At 34.6% G+C, this 8,623-nt stretch overlaps 1 long non-coding RNA gene across 2 annotated transcripts; it reads left to right on the top strand.

The window, feature by feature from the left end:
- On the top strand, positions 1-4,490 carry LOC103473568 (uncharacterized). Of its 2 annotated transcripts, XR_535044.2 has the most exons (5): positions 1-85; positions 436-562; positions 1,648-1,943; positions 2,414-2,480; positions 2,811-4,490. It is a non-coding gene; the product is annotated as an uncharacterized LOC103473568 (long non-coding RNA). The 2 variants fall into 2 exon arrangements; XR_001777127.1 differs by lacking the exon at positions 1-85 and having other exon boundaries at positions 92-562.
- The last annotated feature ends 4,133 nt before the right edge of the window (positions 4,491-8,623 follow it).

The following is an 8,623-nucleotide window of genomic DNA, read 5'->3' as shown; positions in this document are numbered from 1 at the left end:
CTTGCTCTGACTTGTCTGCTCCTCCCACACCAAAGCTTCCAAACACACCTACTGTTGCCACTCTGATCAGGATATCGTATTTTCAGTAAGTACGAACCTATTCTGTTCTTATGCTCATTTAAATTCTTTCCACTTTCACTCCAACGTTCTCGTGACGGTTGTTTCCTAAATTCCTGTAGTTTTCCACATGCTTTCAGGTTTAGCTTTGGAAATCAGGATGAGTCACCAGCAAACCGAAACATGCAACGAGGTGGATTAAACCTTGGTACATGTCAAATTATGACATCCCTGATGAGGGATGTTTGTGTGACATTGTTCATGTGAAGGAGAGGGAGGAGGGGACTCTCTTTCCTTGTTTGTGGGGGGGAAAAATACAGGCATTTGTTCACAGGACTCCGTTTTCGTCTTCTGTTCTCCGCCCATTTTTTTCCCCAGGTGATCAGACTGAAAGGGAAGTTGAAAGAATCTTTAGCAAGACAACAGACGACTGGACGAGCCAACAGCAGCAGCAAAACCGCCAGCTCACACGTTTGAAGATCCCAGAGATTTCTTAATTGCTTCTGTGAGTTTTTTGGTGATCATCATGATATATATATATATATATATATATATTTTTTTTTTTATTTTATTTTATTTTAAATATTCTTCAGAAAAGGAGTGCAGCACTCTAAGGTTATATTAACCAAAACAATACTATTTCATATGTGGAATATTGACACAAATTGTTGGGCAGAAACTGATGTACATGTTTGTATTCTGTCTTATGGCGACTTCAAGTTACCGTAGCCCTTTTAGACAGAAATCTCGTGTCATAGATTGAAATGGCATGCGTCAGATTAGTCTACTCATTTAGTTAGGACCATAAGCTCAAAGCAGAAATGGCAAAAACCGATGGCATTTTGTAAGGCCAAAAGAGTAAAGTAATTTTAAATTTATTTTTCTTTAAATGGACTGGTAAACTTTGCAAATAATTTGTTTGTGATGTTGCCTTTAAAATATTTAAGGGCAGGGTGCCAAGCAATGTCTAATTCTGTGAAGACAACGCCTGCACCAATTTCCTGTATAGCCTTTCTGAGGAAGACTAATGGAGTAAAAATTTGCAGATTATAAACTCTAAAATTTTAGTTGCATGAAAATTTTTGTACCGTCAGTGACAATGAAAAAGTTTAGAAGCATATTTAAGCTGGCCCAAAAACAAACAGTACATATGGTAAATTTAGCTGAATAAAAGGTTTATTGTTTCAAATGAGATCCGGTTAATTATGAAATTAGCCTTTTGAGAAAAAGTTTAGCCATTTTGCAAGACAAAATGTAAAAAAAAAGAAAAAAAGAGTTGGGTTCCACACTGTCCAATCTGACCATTCTTGTCAAACCTGTTTTCTGACTAGTTTTCTTTTTTTTTTTATTATTATTTTGCATTTATTGTGCAAAAGTTTAGCTTTTGCACAATAAAACAGTGACATTTAAGAGACAATTTGCACTGTTTTTTTTAATTATTTGTAGAAGTGTAAAGATTGTTCATGTATTGCCCCAACCTGTCCTCAAGACATCAATTTCAGTTTCTGTTTTTGTCTTGCTTGTCTTTGTCTTCTAGGGTGTGTTCTAATCATTTATTCACAATCTTTTCTCCTTCTGCTTTCCACTTAGCTTTACAGAGTGTAGTGTGTTTTGTCCTCCCCTTGAACTTCTTCTAACATCATGGAGGACGACCACTGCAGACACAGCCAGTGCCACAGCCACGGGGCCTGCGTGGCTCCTTCAGACGGCAATGGTGATCTAGTTTGTACATGTGATCTGGGCTACAGCGGGGAATTCTGCGAAACAACAGTCAACGGGCATTTGAGTGCACCACTGACCGTAAGCGTAATTGTTATCATCGTCGGGCTGCTGATCCTCGCTTTTGTCTTTGCTAAGATAAGGCAAAGGCAAAAGAGGAACAAGAGGTACTTGGACTTATTACATAAAGTAAATTATTGTGGTTTAGAATGTCTTGAATTTATTTTATTTTATTTTTTTGTTTAATTTAGTTTAAAAGATTTCTCCATTTTATTTATTTATTTTTTTGGTTGATTAAAATGAGGACATTCACTGGTGCTTGTTTTTTAAGGATTGGGGAATTCAGGCCATGAATATATGTCTGAATATTAAGCTACATTTTTCAAGATATTTGTTTTCTCATGATCAATTCTTTATTTAAAACTTACCCCTCAGTTTGTAGGTTTTTAGTTTTTTGTGGACAATTTGTTTGCCTCTCAAGTAGAGTTGCCTTAGTCTGCCCCTAGAGGACATTTGTAGTTTTGCACTCATTGTTTTGCGTCTTCATCCCTCATATTTGGTGTGTTTAATGGAAAATATGACGATATTGAAAAAAGAAAATTAGCTCAGTCCCACTGTTTGTTTTTTTCTTCAACAGAAAACTGGCAGCACAACAAGGTTGCAAAGTATCAACTTAATGTGGATAAATATGGAATTTGTCTAAGGTAAGCATGTTTTGATCTAACCAGCTCCTTATTTTTGGATACTGATAAGAGAATGTATTTACATATTTTTTTTCTTACTTGGGTAATGTTGGCAATCAAATGTATTAGTCTAACATTACACATACTGTCAATATTACTGCCAATAATAAAAAAAATTGCATCATGTGTCACTGGATCACATTGCTACAAGAATAAAAGTATTTAACTGTTAATCTTTGTAAAAGTAAAATATAATAAACACATCATCTAGATGCTAGATTGTCAGCTGTTTTTCCTCTTCAATTTTATATTAATTGATTAAAATCTAAAATGTTTCTCATTCTTGTCCAGGGAAACAACGTCTTGGATAATTTCCCCCCCTCCTCATCTTGTCCCTGGTTGCTTGCAGATATGCATTTTTACTCTCTGCAACTGACTTTGTGCTGCAGCCTCTGAAAGCCACGAACACTGAATCTCCTGAAGCACCTTGTCAGATGAGCCTGTTTGCTTTGTTCAGCTGACACAAATAATGTTTTCTGCAGGACAAATATGAGGTTGTGTTGGATTTTGTTTCTACAGTCATGGCACTGTTGATGTCTTTATAGTCGAGCTAAACTCACTTTTTAACATTTCTTCAATGCAAAGTCATGCAAAGCACAATGATGCAAATGTTCAACCACTTTCTATGATGAAGCAGGAGCTTTGGCCGGAGGCATTCATCTCATGACAACCAGTTTGTTGTATTTAACTGGTGTTAGCAATGATTTTTCAAGGTCATAAGGTTTTTGATATCTTTACAAATGATATATATTTTACCCATAATTGCATAGTTTTTTGTTTGAAATAATTTATGTGCTGTGTAGTTCACATTTTAGTTCTTTTGATCTATTTTTTTCTTCTTTTGGTCTATTTCTTAAGCTACATGAAGAAAGTTTTATTATATTTTATGTCCTGACACAAAATACGCCACACCTTACTGACTTTTTCATACTTAGAAAAATATGTGGGTCCATCTGATCATTGTCTAATGCATTGTCATAATTTTTTTTAATCCATTTTATTTCCTTGATTATGCACACAACTGATCATTTTGTGTCCCATAATAATCACAACCACTACCAATGCAAAACTAGACTGCATAGTTTTCTGTCTTTCTGTTCAACTTTTTCTTTGTTAAGCAGATCGTTTGTTTGTGTTTTTGTTCTGTGGAGCATTTGTTTGGTGTAAGTATCCAAGCGATATTTTTTTTTTTTTAAGTGATAGTCATTATCAGATATTTGAGCAATATGTTTTTACAATTTTCCTTGTATCAGTTTGGAACCATCTCCATTCTTATTAGCCACTGAATTGATTGTCTGGTTAGGACATTTATTTCTCCAAACTATGGTCCTTCAGGTGGTTGTTTGCTATCGGTAAGATGCTGACTGCGTTCAATGTCCCCACAGAACCCTTACGTCAAAGATCTAAGTAAACCCATTTTAAAGTAGCGTAGTCATTTTATACACTCTGCAGCACCAGTAAAACAAAAGGTTTGTGTGTATATAGAAGACATTGGCTATGTAAATTATGTTTGAAAAATAGCTTATTTTGTACAAAACTGAACTATGAATGTTTAGCAGGTTATTTCAGGATGTCTGCTTTAATAATCTGATTTTGACAAGCTGCAAGACTTGTTTACAGCTGGTTATTTTTATTGAGCACAAGACTAATAATCCATTCCCAACAAAACCAAAATCAAGTCTTTGTTTTAGTGACTTGTTTTTCTTTTTTTTCTTTTTTTGTTAGTAATTTTTTCCTAAATTCCTCTGACTGGAGTTTTCACATTTTTATGTGCTGCTGCTGAACATCTATATTGTCACAATATGGTAATTACTCCTTAATTTCTCAGTAGATATTCTGGTGAGTTTAATTTTATACATCTATAAAGGAAAAATGCAATAAACTTAAGTGCTTTTAATATGCACTGTTAAACAGTTGTACACAATATAACACTTGTCCTTTATTTTATTCTAATAAAATGCATAAACCCTTTTCTTTCTAAATGTCAGTTTTTGTATTGTTTTTATAGCTGTCTTTCAGATTTCTTGCAGATCAGTCTATGCTGCACATTGTCACTGCAGTTAGAAATTAACTTCTGAAAACCATTCAATAAATCAGACTGTCCATTTTGAATTAGCCCACACAAATGTAATTATTAAAACAATTCTTTTTTTTGTTTTGCAAACTTACCATCCAGCCTGTCGTTATCTGATAAATTTGATGGTGAAAATCCTTTAATAGTTCTAGACTTTGATTTGGTCATTCTGATGCATATGATTTTGTCCAAATCATTCTATATTTTTAGTCTCAAGTGTCAAGTTTTATGGAATAACAGAATGTAATTTGTATGCAGAGTTCTAACATTTTTTTCCAAAACTAAATCATGCCAGTGTTCGAAAACTGTCTGTTGCATCTAGTTTATCTCTGCCTAAAACTACAAAGCAAAAACGGTAGACATCTTTATCAAAACCCTGGAAATGCACAGCACAAGCATGAGAAACGGAGTTACCAACACAAACAGGCATGTTGGATGCATGCTGAAACATATTCGATTTCAGATGCCTCCTGCTCCACTGTGTTAATCTCAGATTTCTGCTTCAAAAGCAGAAGCGGTTTTTGATACGGCAGATATGCCTGACAAAATAAGGTGGCATTCATTCAGGGTCAGTACAAACACTTCAAAAAAAATCTATCACTCGTGTACTAAACAAGTTTCCTGTCATCAAATCCTCTATGTTCTGCTTACCCTCCTTGTCAAAGCTTAGTGTGTTAATCCTGTCCTTGCATACTCTCACTCATCTGCTTTGATAAACTACCAACCTGCCTTGACATGTTTGTACAGCAACCACAGAACCTACCAAACTCCTCCAGCAGGTGGTGCCAATCTGCTTTAGGATTGACACTGGGAATATCTGCTGCAAAACCGCAAAGGGGAAGTTACGGAGGTCTACCACTGACCATCATCATCTTCACTTTTGCTCTCGCCAAGAGGCTGAAGAGGCCAAAGCACAGCTTCAAATCCAATTCTCATAATTACTGTGTGTAGGATAAAATTATTACATTTCTTTTATTGAAATTATATATAAAGTAGAAGGATGAAACCTTTTGATTTACTTCAAGTTTATGGTCTGTACTTTATAACTTTAACAGTAAATTATTTTTATGCATACAAAAGAAAACTCGAGGTGTTTTGTCAATTTCTACCTAATAAATTTGGTATGGACTATTTCATATACCTTTCTTGGAATTGTGAAGTTACGGCACTGGGCCTTACTTTCCTCAAGGCCCAGTGCCTGAACTTTTCTTTGTCCATTATTCATAAATCACTCACACATATTTAAGTTTTTCTTTAAACATTCTCTAAAAAGCATATTTACCCAAAAATACTTCCTTGTGTTTTGTAGAAAATGGATTTACTATCTTGACTAAAAAACGTTTTGTGGTCTCCCCCCAGAGGCGAGCTGGGATTTTGCGATTAAAGCAGAAATTACAGCATGTCCTTCATATTCCTCAAAAATTACCTCTATGTTTTTGTGAATTGATCTTGTTTGTTTTCTCATCTAGTTTGATCATAATTATCAGTGAGAATAAAAAAAATAAACTAAGAAGTTTTTCTTTAATCTACAGAAATGTTTGTAGGCACACATTCTCTAAAATTCACATATGTTGAAGCTTGTGATTGGAAATATTAAGTTATATGTGTGTATATATGTACGTGTGTGTGTGTGCGAGTGTATGTATGTGTAACCTACCATATAGTTTAAATGGGTGAATAAATGTTTTTTTTTTTTTTACAAAAAAATGTCAGTCAGATTTTCACCTTGCTCAACAAAAGTGAAGACATGTTGCATATCTCTGCTTCACTGCTCTCTCTGGGGATCAGCCAAATCTTCACTTGCAGACAGACCAGTAGACTGTGACAGAATAACAGGTCTAAGGTCTCTGCTGAAAATGAGACAAGCTAACAAAACACATTTGTTTTTCAGTATTATAAGTGTTATTTTCTGTTTTTGACTGTTTGCCTTTCCTCCGTAAAGGTGAATTTTAAGGTTTTTACTTTGTGCTACAACCTCTGCTCATAAATATACATGCATTTCTTTCTAATTTTGCTGTTTAAGATTATGCCATTATTATTGACATGTCTTTCAGAAAAATGCAATAAATCCTCTGCCTAAATATGTTTGTGAATACTCTACAGTTTACTTTTAAGTACCTTTAAATTCTTTAGACTTTATGTAAAATAGTTATTTTTAACTAAGGAAAGAAATATTGTGAGATTTAAAATGCTTTTTCTTCCAACTGGTCAGATAGTTAGATGTTCAAACTTTCTTGTATATTACATAAACTACTACAAATATAGGGAATCAGATAATATAGCAGATAATATGCTTCGTTTAGATTTTAAATTACTAATTATTAGGATAGTTAGATGGTGTATGTACACCTGCATTTTAATGTCATTCTGTGTTTGGTTGATGAGCTAACATAAACTCCATTACATAAACTCCAATAGTAAGACCACAAGCAACCAACCTTGGTTACCTGAGAAAGTGTCTGAGACGAGATCAAACTCATGCCATGTCCACACGTGCTTTTAATGTAGTGGGCAAACCTCACGAGTCCGGTGCGTAGCGTCGCGACATGAAACTTGAAACTTTATGCTAATATTGACTCCTCTGGATACTTAATAGGAAGTTTAAAAGTATTATAGCACTTTCATTATGTATCTTGCTGTTGGGAGAATATATTTTTGTGAAGACGCAAAGTTGATTTTGGCTACAATCCAAGTGTAGAAACGGTGAACTTTCAACGGAAAGGTGTTTTGGATCGCGTGAAAAACTTGACACTGGTTAAATAAAGAGGGATGATGATAGATTCATAAGTGCTTTGTTTCATATTATATCATTGGTTGATTTTGGCAAACTTATTGCCAAAATCAGATGTAACTTCTAGTTACCTCCTGCAATACATTCTTTTATAAAAAAAATTATGTTGTGTTAGTTATTTTAAGTGAATCAACTTAATGAAGTTGATTCTGCCTCATGAGTTACTGAGAAACTATTTAAAATGTTGAATGACCCCATTAGTCATGTGTTGGTGTTTATTGTGCTTGGGTGGCTGGGTTTCTAGCATTTAGATTTGTGCTTTCGTTTCTCATTCGCTCTGTTTTGGATAATCTGGCCCTGTCTCTTCTGTCTTCTCTTTACTTCCTGATTTCTTACCGTTTCTGAGCTTCCCAGTCGCTTTATCAAAATTCTTTACGGACCATAAACCCTGCAGTGAACCAGTAGAATCTGAGTAGAACTGAACAGGCGCTCCACCCACAACCATGTTTATCTTCAATGGTTTCATGAAGAGAACTACATTCAAGCACTGAGAGAGAACTTTATTTCTTAAACATCTGGGTTTTAACTTTGTTCAGGTGTTGGTGTGGGGGTGTGAACATATGCTTGCCGCACACCAGACACCTCTTGCACTTGTCATAAACTAGCACTCTGCTGGGTATTCAGGGTATGCATAGCAAACAATTTACAAAGCGGAGAGTCATCACCATGTTTCATTGTGTAGGTTTACTACTACATGTAACACTTTGCCAGCATAAAAATGATTAAAATAGTTTTATTGCATTAGTATTTCTTGAGTTGTGCCAGATCCTCCCTCAACAACTTTCTCGCTAAAAATATTCCACTGACTTTCATGAAATACACTTTTTTTTAATCTCATTGTGGTTATATACAACTATTAATTCTACAATACATTTTTTATAGTATTCAACCATCTCCAACCACTTTATGTTAATACTGTTAACCCTGTATGGAGTAATTTGACTATCAGGAGGTCCCAGAGAGTAAACATCTGATTCATATATATTTAAAGAATTCAGGAAATCTGTCACTGATCAGGGCGGAAGCATACTCTTTTTCTTTGACCCAAAGCCTGACTCCTACTTGTGTGGAGGAAAATATTTCACATTTTTGTTCTTTTAAAATAATACTTCAAATAAATAACTCAATTTTAAATATACAAATGTACAATTTTGAATATACTGAGTTCAGTAGTTTTGAAGTAATAGTTTTTAATGCCTTGCCATGAAGTTGTAAATTTGAGAAGAGCGTATGCATGTA

The sequence above is a fragment of the Poecilia reticulata genome, linkage group LG12 (genome assembly GCF_000633615.1).
Source record: "Poecilia reticulata strain Guanapo linkage group LG12, Guppy_female_1.0+MT, whole genome shotgun sequence".
In the NCBI taxonomy this organism is placed as follows: Eukaryota; Metazoa; Chordata; class Actinopteri; order Cyprinodontiformes; family Poeciliidae; genus Poecilia; species Poecilia reticulata.
The sequence above is the reverse complement of the archived record's forward strand: the minus strand, read 5'-3'. Positions and strand labels throughout refer to the sequence as shown.